The 12,076-nt window shown below is 46.6% G+C and overlaps 1 long non-coding RNA gene and 1 pseudogene across 1 annotated transcript in view; both read left to right on the plus strand.

Moving 5' to 3' along the window:
• The window catches only part of LOC148109410 (uncharacterized), a 299,324-nt gene that overhangs the window by 100,767 nt on the left and 186,481 nt on the right, over positions 1 to 12,076 (plus strand). The window lies entirely within an intron of this gene.
• The window catches only part of LOC123801914 (large ribosomal subunit protein eL32 pseudogene), a 193,726-nt pseudogene continuing 182,560 nt past the window's right edge, over positions 911 to 12,076 (plus strand).

A 12,076-nucleotide genomic window follows, 5' to 3' on the forward strand; every position in this document is an offset into this window, starting at 1 on the left:
GGTGTTATACGCAACTAATGAATCATCGAGCTTTACATTGGAAACCGGGGATGTACTGTATGGTGACTAACATAATATAATAAAAAATCATTAAAAAAATAATAAAATAAAATGGAAGGAATGCGCATACCTACTTTAAAGCACTAAGGGGAGGATCAAATTATATATTTAATGTAAGATGGTGAAAACATCAAGTTTTACATCAAGTATCTTTTGTCTGTCCCAGAGGTCAACGAACTACAGCCCCAGGGCCAAATCCATCCTGCCTGTTTTAGTAAATAAGTTTTATGGGAACACAGCTACACCCACTCCTTGTGAATTGTTTATGGCCATTTTCTCTCTACAATGGCAGAGTTCAGTTGTCACCCACAAAGCCAAAAATACTTGACATCTGACCCTTTATGGAGAAAGTTGCCAAGCTCTGCTTTATATGTTCCTGTTTTGTCAACTCATTTGCAGAGGGCTGATTTCTTATGGAAACAATAAAATAAATAGAGCAGCAGATTTTGAGATAAGCTCTTCTGACTCATCTCAACCCTGGTCAATTAGTTTAACAGAGTTCTGACTGAAGACCTAATCCTGGACTTAGCACTGACTGAGGCTTTGGCCCCACAAAGCCGCTGGAGGTAGTATGTCTCATGGCACAGCAGAAGGGCCCTGGAGACAGATCTGAGTTTAGAAGCCAAGGCTCTGTCCCATTTTCTTTGTGACTTGGGGCTGATCACTCTCCTCTCTTGAGTCTCTCCTGTGACCTGGAAATATGGGTAATGATGCCCGAGGGGTTTTTGCAAGGGATTTATATAAGAACCTAGAACATTCCTGAAGCATGGCTGGCATCTGGTAAGTGGTGGCTGTAATTATTATGATTATTCTCCCCACCTTGGACTGAGTGAAGATTTTGGGAAGTCGTATGAAAGCATTCAGCCCTTACGGAAAGTTCTCAGGGAGCGAGAAACACCTGATCACAGGCAAGAGAGGAGAGACGAGGAACATCCTGAAGAACGAAGTTGGAGAGACATTTTCCTCGAACAGTGAGGCCTTGGAAAGGTTGAATCAGCAACACAGGAGTCTTGCGTGAGCTCACCTGGCTGCACGAGGCTTCTGATGGAAAGTGATCTGGCAGCAAGGGCTCCTGTTCATGTCTGAGTGGGGGCAAGAGGAAGGGGAGGTCCATCTCTATGTTTGTCATCCACATAGCAGTACCAGATATTGGCTTCTGTGAGCTGGAGCGGTGGGCTGCGAGATCCCAATGGAACAGCGTGTGTGCATTCCTTCCACACATATTTAGTGGGTGCCTTCCATGTGACAGGCCCTTTGTCGGGCACCTTACCAACAGCTCTGGACGAGGTTGCCACGATCTGTACGTCTATTCATGGAGTGGACGTTCCGTGTGTGAGACACACATGAGGGAGCCATTACAAGTGAGGGGTGCCCTGAAGGGAAAGCGCACAGTGCTTTAAGCCTTTGACAAGGGGCCGTCATTTTATTCAGGGATTTGAGGAAGGCCTCACACCTTGAGGAATAAAGTGCTAAGTTAAGATGAAAGGCCCAGCAGGAGTCCCCTAGGTGAGCAGAGTGGCCCTTTGCAGACACAGACGAAGGGCATATACAACATCAAAGGGACGCCTGCAAGAAGTCGAGTTGAAAGAAACCCTCCCCAGGAGGAAATGTGTGTGTCTGTGCATGTACATATCCATTTATTTTCAAGATTGGGAAAGAGAGGTGTATGTTCACTTTAAAAGACATCGTTTTCCCAGCCCGAAAGGTTCCAGTTGGTCCAATTTATATAACAAGGCATGTTACCAGATACATTGCAAAACATAAATTGAAAAGGTTAATGTTGAAAAGGATTAATTTCTTCTTCCCTAGCAACACGAATCTAATTAAATCTTTCCAGAAGCAGAAGGACAATTCTGCCCTCCAGATCGAGATATTTATGTAAATATCAGTGAGCTAATTGATACTCAGCTGAATCAAAGGGAGGTAAACAATGTGTTTTCATGGTGTCAACAGTTGTGAGTGTGATTTACAGCATTAATGACTTCCTAGAATGAGCTATTATCCAGAGTAGAAGAGATTCTGGGATCTAATTTATTTTCTTGATTATTAGAGTCACATTGAGACTGAGCCCTGTTTACAGGAAGTATCTGGGTTAGAAGATGGGAACTTTGCCCAGGTCCCCTAGTTCCAGAGGTGAGAGCCTCTGTGGAGGAGTTGTCGCTCTGCGTGAGCATTCGACGTACAGAACACAAGGGTTAAGTGAGGGGACCTCCTGTCATTATAAGTGACTCCAGTGGGTCAAGGCCACATGGGCTGGGAAAGAGCTTGGACTGAGATTTTAGAGTTCTAAGCCCTGTGCTTGGCTTTTCTACCCTTAGCTGTGTTTTTAGTGGGTCACGTCTTCTCGGTTCTCTTTGTCTTGTATAAATGGAGAAACGGCACCTGCTGGCTCATGTTCAGGACTATGGATTGGGATGCAAATGGGAGAGTAGGTAGGAAGTGCATTGTGAGGTGTGTTAGTGGAAGTTATTATTACAGAGACATTAATATTAGTATTTTGATACATGTCTGTCTTCTCCAGGCCATGCTAGCCTGCAGGTAAAGTGGTCACTGCGTTCCCCCCTCCCCCCCATCTCACAGACCACCTTGAGATCCTCAAATCTTTCCCTTCATCAGGCCTTCTGGAATTCTCTCCCTCCTGTTCCACGCATGACTGGCTCCTTTTCAATAATGCAGGACTCATCTATAATGTCTCCTCTCAGAAAGTTCTTAATTCAGTTACTTATTTCTTTGCTTTCTTGGTTAATGTTTGCCTCTCCTATTAGTCTGTAAATTTATTTCTAGATTTCCCTCCTCACTCCCATCTCTTTGACCATGGCTCAGCTGGGGTTTCATACCCCAAGGGGGAAGTTTCCATACTCTGCACATCCTCTGTGACTGACTCAATCCTGTCCCCCTCTTTGTTCCTTCCTCTGTGCTAGACTCGGTGGTGGTGAAGAGCATGCAGTTTTGAGGAAAATGCCTTGGGTTCAAACGTCTCTGTGTCTCAGTTTCCTTATGTGTAGAATAGAAATAAACATAACACCTTCATTACTGGGGTAGGAGCAGCTTAGAATTGCTCCAGGCACATAATAAGCAATCAGTAAGTGTTGCCTATGATTGCTACTGATGCTAGTATTATTCCTCTGTTCAGGGAGAGTACTTGGGAGACCTGGCTCCACATCTGGTTCCCCCTTTATTTCTGCAGAACCTTCCCTGCTGTGTGTTCCTGTCCCCTTCCCCCACCGTTCAGTCAGCCTGCCGTTTGCTGCTTTAAAACTGTCAGACCTAGACGGGATTTGCCGCACCCATTTGGGAAGCTGTTTGCAAGTGAAACTGACGATCTCTTTAGGCAGGCAGGTGCATTAGTTAAACAGACGGGAGCTGTCTAGTATCAAATTGAGATAAAATCGCTGGGTTCCTGTGAACTCAGTTTGCTACATCTGTTCTTCTTTGCCTGGGAACACCCATCCCTCAATTTTTCTGTCATCTTTTCTGTGTTTCTACTTGTAGACCAACTCTCAGAATATTCCCTCCCCCTCCCCCTTAATTGGCCTTCTCTGCCTCTGATCCACCTGCAAAAAGACAAACAAGCCCTTTGTTCCTCTCCCTGTCGATGCTCAGAAGGAACTGGGGAGAATTGTAAGTACTTTTCTTGGCCTGATGTCACTGTGACCTTGCTGGCATTGGGAGGCCTACTTGAGGCCACCGGACTGGTGAAATGTGTCGCTCTGTCAGCCATGGTGATTACTGTTCCTGGGTCACACATGGGAAGACCGAGTTCCTGGGAGGTTGTGCCTCTCCGAGGTCAGGCAGCTAGGAAGGGACAACACCCAGATGGGGACTGTATAGTGTAATAGGCTGAGAATCAGCAGATTCATTGGGCCAAGGCTGACTTCCAGTTCCTGGCTGTGTGACCTGGGGCCAGTGGCTTAGCCTCTCAAAGCTTCGTTGTTCCCATCTTGTCAATTCATGTCCAACACCACCCTCCGCAAAGCGCTCTTGTGAGGATTCCATTCGATGACCTGTGTGTTTTGCACAATGGCAGAGAGCTCGTCCGAAGGATCTGCCCTGACTCCAGAAACAGCGCTCTTTTCTTTCATGAATGCTGGCCACTCCTCACAGTTGCTGTTCCCTGTGCAAGCCCACATCCAGCCCTTCCTTCACATGCCTTGTCAGATTCTTGACCCCTGCCTGTCAGAATGGCTCACTCTCTCTGTGCTCCCATGACCATTTTCCTGTAGGTTGACGGCAGAGCCTCACTTGCTGTGCTCAGGGCCTGGGCACGGACTAAGCCGTTTGTAAGCTGAGTTCCTCACAGTGTGCTTGACAGTGTGCAGGGGCTGAAGGACAGGAACATGTCGCCCTGCTGTGAGCTCAGGGGAGCCGACTTTTTGCCGCGTGACCTTCAGAGAACACTGCCATCCCTTTGGGGCTTCTGTTTCCTCCTTTAGCTTCGGTACGAAAATACCACAGAGTGGGTGGCTTAAAGCAGCAGAAATGTACCCTCTCACCATCCCGGAGGCCAGATGCCTGAAATCAAGGTGTCGGCAGGGCTGGTTCCTTCTCGAGGCTCTGAGGGGGAGTCTCTGCCATGCCTCTCTCTCAGCTGCTGCTGGTGACTGTCAGGGGTCACCCCGCTGGCCATGGCCACACGCCTCCAGTCTCTGCCTCTGCTTTACGTGGCCTTCTCCCCAGGGCGTGTCTCTGTGTCCAGAGTCCCCTCTTCTTCTAAGGACATCAGTCATTGGCTTAGTAGCCACCCATATCTGGTATGACCCCATCTGAGCTTGATTACATCTGCAAAGATCCCGTTTCCAAATAAGTTCAGGTCACAAGGACTGGGAGTTAGGAATGGAACGTACGGTTTTACGGGACACAGTTCAACCCACAACATAAGGATCATCAACAGTGATAACCATGAGGCCCATACCTTCGTAAATGCGTACGCGTGTTGTGATTTGATATTTACATGCCTCTTCCGTTTCTCATAAAGGCTGTGTTATCATTCCCGGTCTGCCGATGAGGAAACGAAACACCCCGAGAGGCGAAGACACTTGCTCAAGGTCACGCAGACAGAAAGCAGCAGAGCTGGGGCATGAATGCGAGCAGACTGCAGTGCTCGCACTTGCAAATTCTGAATCACTGGGGAAATAGCAGCTCCCTCGTAGTGCGGGTGCAATGAGATGACGCACGCGAGATTTAAAGTCTAATGCCTGATGTATGGCAGATGCTCTCCACGATATGAGTTCCATTTCAATCTGTGCAGGGTTCCTGACTCTCCTATGCACCCCCACCCCGCTGCCGCATCCTTGCCCTCGCGCTTGGAGCCCTGATCCCGCACTTGACATCTCCCCCTGGATGTCTGATGGGCATCTCAAACCTGACGCGTCCACGATGGACCTATTGATTTTCCTCTCCAAGGCTGCCGCCCACTCGCCAGCCTTCCCTGCCTCAGTTGACGGCACTGCCGTCCACACAGTTCTCAGGCCATGAGCCTCAGAGTCATGCTCGCTCCCTCTTTGGCACAGAAGCCATCCTCTGTCCTTAGGAAGTCCTGTCCATTTTACTGTGAAATACATCTCACCACAGCAATAACCCCCACTCGGGCCACCCCATTTTTCATCTTGACAAAAGCAATAGTTCTAACTGGCTTCCCTGCCTCCTTCTTCTGCAGCCCATTCTCCACACAGGGGCTGACCAAGTGATCTGTTTTTTTTTTTTCTTTTTAAAGATTTTATTGATTTGGGAGAGAAAGAGATCAGGTGAGTGTGCGTGTGAGTTGGGGAGGGGAGGGGCAGAGGGAGAGGAAGAAGCAGGCTCCCCGCCGAGCAGGGAGCCCAACGCAGGGCTCGATCCCAGGACCCTGAGATCATGTTGAACCAAAGGCGGGTGCTTAACCTACTGAGCTACCCAGCGCCCCCCCCCCAAGTGATCTTTCTAAAGATGATTCAGATAATGCCAGCATTTCTCTAAAACCCTTCAGTGTCTTCCCATCATGCTTAGTGTAAGATCCAAGAGCCATACCATGGCTGCTGCCCGCTCTTAGGCCTCACTTCCCCCAGACCCTAGTGCTCACTTTCGTCACACGACCTTTTTTCTGTCCCTTGAACATGTCAAGCTCACTTCTGTCCCAGAGGCTTGCAAGAGCTATTCTTTCTGCTTGGAAAGTTCTTTCTCTCGATGCAGTCATCATTCTGCCTTCAGTTCGAATACATCCTCAGACTTCGAGGGTGTGGCCTTGGTCTTAATGAATGCTTCACCCCTAGGACTTAGACTAGTGCTTGGTATACAGTAGGCACTCAAGAGATATTCGTTGACCTAATGGCATAGAAGAGATGTGAATTCGGGGACTATTTTGCATCTTTAGCGCTCAATGCCTGGTACATAAAAGGCCCATAGTAGCGGTTTTTTGAATAAAGGGAGACATGAATGTTTGTCAGATATGGGTTCCAGAACAAGGGAGAAGCCAGCGCTGCTTCTGTGCTCCCCACTCAGCTTTCATGGACTAGCCTTCGATTTAGAGAAGACCCAGGCCCCTAATGTTCTCACATTTTCCTATAGGATGCTCTTTCTAATCCCCCGCTTTGTGTCTGCCAGGCTGCCTGTCAGCAGTAAGCAGGGGCAGGAAAACTGGAAACGGAGTTGCCTTTCTCTCTGGGGAGACATTACCATCGGTCTGGCTCCTGCCTCTACTGGCCACAGCCTGGTCGTTCAGCCCTCAGCCAAACAGATGGACAATGGAGCTGGTGAAATGAAGATATTCATGTAAATATCACTGAGCAGAGTGATGCTCAGCTGAACTAAAAGAAGGGAAACAAGGTGGGAACACGATACTAACAGCTGGGAAGATAATTTACCACATTAACGGCTTTTCCTGGCAAGCTGCTCTTGGGAGGACAGAGATCCAGGATCGAATTCATTTTCTCGATCAGTGAAGCTGAATGCAGAGGTGATGCCCGGTACATGAAGACTGATAAATCATACAGCTCCTAAATCACCCAGCCCAGAAAGGGGAACCCAGGTGCTCACATCAGATGCTTTCCCCCGGAGACACAGGCTTTTAGTATGATCTAAATAGTTCTGTGGTTCTCATTCATCACATTTTTGAGAGCCTACTGTGTACCACTTTGCTGGGTTTGGCCTGAAAAGATAGAAGGGGTGCAGTCATATTTCTTCTGCAGCTGTAGTCTATCTAACAAGACAGGTTTTCCACCGATAGCACAGGATTGTGGAGACATTGCTAGAAATGTCCTCGGGGGAGTCCAGAGGAGGATGTGGTCAGTTCTTGCACTGGGTTGGAAATCATGTGAGCTTCCTAGAGGACGTGACACTTAACATTAATAAGAGGGGTGCCTGGGTGACTTAGTTGGTTGAGCTCCCGACTCTTGGTTTCGGCTCAGGTCATGATCTTGCGGTCATGGGATTGAGCCCCGTGTCAGGCTCTGTGCTCAGTACGGAGTCTGCTGCAGATTCTTTCCCCCCTCCCTCCCACTCGCGTTCTCTCTCTCAAATAAATAAATAAAATCTTTAGAAGAAAGAACGTTAATAAGATTCAACACAGGTGAACAGGTCAATCCGGGCAGAGGGAACGGAGTAAGAACAGTAGGATGAAGCCTGAACAACTGTGAGTCACAGGATAAAAACGGGACTTAAGGCTGCAAGGCGTGCGCACAGAGCCCAGACAGAGCCGGGGTGTGGAAGGGCGCATCAGCCAGAGCAAGCTGGGCTCTCTCCTGCAGTTCCAGAGCCGATTCATCGTCGGGTTTGTGTATGTGAAGAATTTCTGGACTGCATGCGGAGAGTGGATTTGGGCTTAAAAAAAACCCAGAAAAACAGAAACAAAACCAAAAACTGAAGGTAGGGAGTGAAATTAAGAGGCTAATGAGCCACCAGCCAAGAATGGCAGTAGGGCAGCAGTGACAGAGCCAAAGAGGAGGGGACCCCTGCAAGATGCGCCCGGGAGGAAGGAAGGAGGAACCTGGCCACGATGGGTGTTCCAGTAGTAGAGCCTTGGGAGGGCAGGCCTGTTACAGCTGTGGACGCAACGCCCAGTGGAATAAAACATATTTGTCAAACCTTAAGGAAAACACATTAGTTTTCCCGTTGAAGGAGAGGCAGGAGGCACGTCCGTTTCCTGAGTTACACGGCAAACAATACCGACAAGTGGCCCTTTCTCCCTCCAGAGTCACGCAGCAGGCCCTCTGCTCTGCCTCCGTGGTCTCCCTCTCCTGGGACTAGGGACCCTCCAGCCTGCGCCTACACTCAGGGTGAGCTCCTTCCTGCCAGCTGCCTTCTGCTGGGAGTCTTTCAGATTTTCACCCTCACTGTGTCCCACAGTGAGGAAATTGTGAAGTGTTGGGTCCTCCATGTTTCCTAAACCTCATTTCTAAGCTTCCCTGAGTCTGGGAGTTTCTGTTTCCTGACTACAGGGTGTCCTTCTCCTCTGTTCACTATTACCATTCCCTTTTGTATTAGTTTCCTAGGGAGGTCATAACAAAGTACCAGAAACTGGTGGCTTAAAACAACAGAAATTCATTCTGTCCCGGTACAAGGCGTGGGCAGGGCCATCCTCTCTCTGAAGGCTCTTCCTTGTCCATTCATTGCTCCTGGTGCTTGCTAACCGTCTTGGGCACCCTCCAGCTTGTAGAACTGTCACTGACACCTCTGATTCCGTTGTCACATGGCCTTGTCCCTGGGGGTGTCTCTGTGTCCCAATTCCCCTCTTCTTCTAAGGACACCAGTCATTGAATCGGGGCCCACCCATATCCAGTAAGACCTCATTTTCACTTACTTACATCTGCAAAGACTCTCTTTTAAAATAAGCTCATCTTCACACATAAGGGGGATTAGGACTTGAATTTCTCTTTTTGGGGGACATAATTTTACCCACAACACTTGGGTTGCCAACCTCACTGTCTCCTGACAGTCAAATGCAGTGGCTTGCCAACAGCTCTCCTTGTCCACAGAAATATTTTTGCCTCCAGATTCACTTTGATTCTGTTACCACAGGCAACTTTCTAAAGAACAAACCTTGTCTTGTCATTCTCAAGTCTGAATGCCCTATCGAGATTATGCATTTGCTTATCTGGCTCCTACTAACCTTTTCACTTATTTCTTAAATCCTATGCTGCAGAGAAGACAAAATACTCACCACTCCATTGGCACTAGCCTCTTTATGTCTGTGGACCTTTGTTTATCCTGTTTTCCCTGTCAGACGTGTTTATCCTGCTTTGTCTCCCTAGCAGGATCTAATCATCTTTTACATCTTAGTGGAAGCAGCAAGTCCATTATGCACAAGGTGGTACTTAAGCTGTGGGTAGAACTAACTAACTTTCTTTCTTTCTTTCTTTCTTTCTTTCTTTCTTTCTTTCTTTCTTTCTTTCTTTCTTTCTTCTTTTTAAAAGATTTATTTATTTATTTGAGAGAGAGAGAGAGAGCATGAGTGCATGAGTAGGGAGAGAATCTTCAAGTAGACACCCCACTGAACGTGGAGACTGATGCAGGGCTTGATCCCATGACCCATGAGATCACGACCTGAGCTGAACCCGAGTCGGTCACTCAACTGACTGAGCTACCCAGGTCCCCCCTGACTCCTCTGTTTCTGTGTTTCCATTAATCCCAGGAGAAACTGCTCCCCCTAACCACAGCCCATCGTACACATCACTGCGCTAAGGGGCTTCCATATTCACCTCCTTTGTTAGGCAGTGAAAGTCTGGATTTTTGCATCCCTAGTGCCTCGGTCATTATAGTTATTCAATAAAGATTTGTCACATGAATGTGTGCCTACATATTTGAAGGAATAAGCAAACTGAGTATTTAGGCTTATTTTCTAGGAGAAGATAATTCTTGGAACAGGTGGACAAGTTATTTTTGTCTAATGTCAATATTGTTTAGCACAAACACAACACACACCAAACAGAGGAAAATATGCTTTGTCTCAGAATTACTTTGCACGGGGACCACGAAGTATGTTGGTTCATTTTTCAGCAGCTTCCAGGACACGGGGGCGGTACCTTACAGTATGTTGCAGTGAAGCCCTTGTACCTGATATTCATGTATTCATTCATCTATTATGTCGTTCCTTATTTTAGCCTCTCATTCCTTATTTCATTTGTAAGACAAACGTTTGTTGAGAATGACAGACAAAAGGTAATTGTTTCTGAGGTTGGAGGCACAGAGCTAGGCCTTAAGGAGTGAGAGGATAAGAACCAGGACCCTGGCGTAATGACACTGAAGAGTGACCCGCTGTGGAGTGGGGGCTGCGATGGAGCAGAAGGCATTAGGGCTTCTCACAGTGTGGCCTGTGCACTGCCTGTGTGGATATCACCTAGGCTACTTAAAAATTTTTATTTTATTGTGGTAAGAACACTTAACATGAGATCTACTTTCTTTTTTTTTTTTTTAAGATTTTATTTATTTATTTATTTGGAAGAGGGAGCAAGAGAGAGAGCACAAGACGGGAGAATCAGAGGGAGAGCGGACTCCCCACTGAGCAGGGAGCCAGGATGCGGGGCTCAATCCCAGGACTCCAGGATCAGGACCTGAGCTGAAGGCAGATGCTTAACCAACTGAATCACCCGGGCGCCTCGAGATCTGCCTTCTTCAGAGGAATTGAAGTGCATGGCAGTATTGCGGACTCAGGGACAGTGCAGTACAGCAGGTCTTAAGAGCATCTTCATTCATCTTCCTTAACTGGAACCTTAAGCCCATTGGTCAGTTATGCCCCATTTATCCCTGTCCCCAGCCCCTGCCAATCACCATTCCACTTTTTGATTCTATGAATTTGACTGCTTTTGATATCTCTTACAAGTGGAATCATATAGTATTTTCCTTTTTTAAAAAAAGATTTTATTTATTTCTGTATTTTAGAGAGAGAGAGAGCTTGTGAGCAAGTAACGACGGGGAGGGAGAAAGGGAGGGAGAGGAAGGGTTAGAGAATCTCAAGCAGACTCCCTGCTGAGCACAGAGCTCCATGCAGAGCTCCATCCCAGGACCCTGAGATCATGACCTGGGCCAAAACCAAGAGTCAGGTGCTTAACAGACTGAGACACCCAGACACCCCAGTATTTGCGTTTTTGTTACTGGTTTCTTGCACTCAGCATGACGTCCTCAAGTTTCACCCATGTTGTGGCATTTGCCAGCATTTCCTTCTTTTTAAAGGCTTGAGGAATACTGCGTTGTATGGGCTATGCTGAGCCGCTTTTTAAGCATTCTGATTCCCGAGTATCAGTCCAGATGTCCTGAAGCAAAACTTCTGGGGCTGAGACTTAGGGAATCTCCCCTTCATTAGTCTTTCCCAATATTCTCACGCTTGCTTACTTTTGAAAACAACTCGTCAATATCATGAGAAATGCCCTGCTTGCTGAGATCGTTATAAACTCCAGCCTTGTCATAATGAGGTGCAAATAATTACTGGAGGAGTAAACAAATACGACCAAAGAAAAAGGCAGGGCTGAACAGGCATTCCAGAGCCCAGAGACCAGAGTGGTGGTGCTTTCTGGAAAAGACCAGAGAGAGGGCAGGGTATCTCCATCAGCCATGTCCTTGAAATACCAGAATATCAGTGGTGCATTTTCTTTTTCTTGTTCACATTGGCATGAGATTTAATTTTATAATTATCTCCACAAGCCATACAATTCTCATGGAAATCAGCCACAAGACGGGGTGTCCTAACTCTCCTGGATGTCTAATTGTATGCACAGGAGGAATGTCTTATTTCTCACTGAGGTTAAAATTAACTGGAACAGGCTGTAAGATCTCTCTCTCTCTCTTTTTCCTTTTAATCTAACTTTAAGAAAATCTCTTTTTTTTTCCACTGAATAATTCAAAAATTTTAAATTTGCATATTTCAAACGTCTATTGAGCATTTCATTTTCTGCTCCCAATCATATATTTCTAGAGCCCTTTGCAAGTTACCTTCTGGACCATTTTTATTTTATTTTATTTTATTTTATTTTATTTTATTTTATTTTATTTTATTATTTTATTTTATTTTATTATTTTATTTTATTTTATTTATTTTATTTTATTTTAT

This window comes from Ursus americanus, chromosome 9, assembly GCF_024610735.1.
Source record: "Ursus americanus isolate L20-20 chromosome 9, mUrsAme1.1.p, whole genome shotgun sequence".
NCBI lineage: Eukaryota > Metazoa > Chordata > Mammalia > Carnivora > Ursidae > Ursus > Ursus americanus.